Source organism: Nerophis ophidion, linkage group LG06 (assembly GCF_033978795.1).
Source record: "Nerophis ophidion isolate RoL-2023_Sa linkage group LG06, RoL_Noph_v1.0, whole genome shotgun sequence".
In the NCBI taxonomy this organism is placed as follows: Eukaryota; Metazoa; Chordata; class Actinopteri; order Syngnathiformes; family Syngnathidae; genus Nerophis; species Nerophis ophidion.
The window spans coordinates 35,709,669-35,712,168 of NC_084616.1; positions in this window are offsets into that span (position 1 = coordinate 35,709,669).

Genomic DNA, 2,500 nt, shown 5'->3' on the forward strand with positions numbered 1-2,500 from the left:
AAAAAGAAATGATGAGGATGATGAATAAGGCATGAGGATGTGGATGTCAACAACATCGATACATATCTGGCAGAAATAACACTACGCCTGTTATATTAAGAAAGTGTACTAAGAATACCAAAACAAGTTGGCATTGCTGAAACAAAAACAAAAAACATCTACATAACTGAACTTCTGACAAAATGCAACACTGCCATTGACAAGAAAGTGTGCAACGTAAGGGAGAAAGGAAAGAATTCAAGGCATTTCAAGGATTGCAAACTGTAAAATTTACATGAAATTAAATGTGTGATCAGAGCAAGCCAAAGTACAGAGTACCTTGCCCAATTGCAGAATTGTTGGTGTTTTATTAAGCATATTCTACAACATTTTCGCATGCCCTAAATTGTAGGTATAAAGTACTATCTAATCTAAATCAACAATTTTAACAAAATGGCTAAATGAACCAAAAATATAAATACCACAGTAGTATTGGCTAGATGAGAGCAGACCAATCAGACTGTGCTAAAAAAAAAACAGTACCGTGACCACTGATTGGCTCAGCCTCAGACAGTATTATTATTGGCTGCAAACTCCCATCCCTCCAGTATCTGTTCTCCCCCAGGGCCAAGAGGCGTCTGGGTCGGATCACAGCTGACTCGTCTCACCGTGGACACAAACCAGACCCACACCTGAACAGTTTTTTCCCCTCGGCCATCAGGCACATGAGCAACAAGATCTGATTGCTCAGTTACAGTTCATGTTATTCTATTCTGTTATATGTGTTTTATGTTGCACGATTGGACCAAGTAAAATTCCTAGTTTATGAACCCGTTCTCAAACAATGGCAATAAAAAACGTTCGAATTCTGATTCTGATTCTACATCAAATTAAAAGAGTGTAAATATGACAAAAGGGTGTTGTGGAGGGAGATGTGGCCAGCGCTGCCTGCAGGAGCCTCTGTCCATGGTGCTGAGGACAGAGCACCATCAGACGGAAGCGTGACAGTGCTGATGGCGAGACACAGCTGGCAGGTGATTAGATTTCACAGGTGGTACGTCTTAATCAAATCATCTGTTGTCTTTAACAGTAAGTGGCCGGGAGCAGAAGGAGAGAAAGGATACGGACGTGACTGAAAAGTCATGTTCTGCTGGAGAAAGAGTTGGACACAAATCTATGCAAATTAAAAACTTTGTTAAAACCGCACGCTTGGCTCTTGTGCCGCGTCTACAGTGGAACTGCTGGGAGGCAAATTCCACAGGTCTAGCTTTCATGTCCAGCTCTCAAAATGTTGAAAAACATATTTAGAAGGTATAGCAAACAATTTTTATGATCCCGCTATGAAAATATTTGATTTATTTATAATGATTCCTACTTTGCAGCAATTAATTTATCGTGGTCATGTCTGCAACCAATTAATAGTGATATACAAGGGATTATGTACTAATTGTCAAATATATTAAGGAATTGAACAAATAGAAGACATCATCTGGGAAATATGAGGGATTATGTCTTGCAGCTGGCCTGGGAACGCCTCCATGTTTCTATGGTAGAAGTGGAAGAGGTGGCTGGAGACTGGGATGTCCGGGCTTCCCTTCTGAGACTGCTCCACCCGTGACCCTGACCCGCATAGGTGGAAGAAAATGGTTGGATGGATAAAATCTTGCTGTTTGTAGGAATTTTTTTATGAAACTATTGTGCAATTTTAATCAAACTAACCACGGTTCTCAGACATTTTTCACCAAGTACCACTTCAGAAAAAACTTGGCACCCCAAGTACCAACATTTTGACCAACATTGAAATACAATAGTGTAGTAGGCCTAAGTATTATCAATCAATCAATCTATCAAAGTTTATTCATATAGCCCTTGATCAAAAATGCTCTTAAAGGGCTTCACGAACCACAACGACATCCTTGGATCTGATCCCACATCTGGGCAGGAAGAAAACTCAATTTAGGGTGACCGGTGCAATGAATGCCGAGTGGGTACGGTTAATAATCTGAGAGTCCAGTTCACAGGGACGTCAGCATTAATTATATTAATTAAAAACAAGACAGAGGTTTTATATAACGAGTATATTTAATATTTTTGGCTATTAACATTACGCAGAGTTTGAACAGTAACACTGCGGAAATTAAAACACTGTACTTTAATCAAGTGATTATTTGGCGGACCACTAGTGATACATGTGCCACAGTCTGAGAATCACCAGCTAAGGCTTAGAGCACGATACACAAACTGAAGGCCTGGGGGCAAGAAGTGGCCCGCCACGTCAATTAATGTGGCCTGCGAAAACCTTGAAATAATGTGCGTCATTAAAACAGTTAATCTTTCTTACAAAACATATTTCCATTGTTCTTTAAATTTTGAATGAAAGATTGCATGTGCTTCATACAATTGCATGTATTCCACACTTGAAAATTATCTGACCATGCGAAGAACATTGTGTTAACACAAGGGTGTCCAAAGTGCGGCCCACAGCTATAATTTTTGTAGGTGTCAGCATATTTTGGGGACA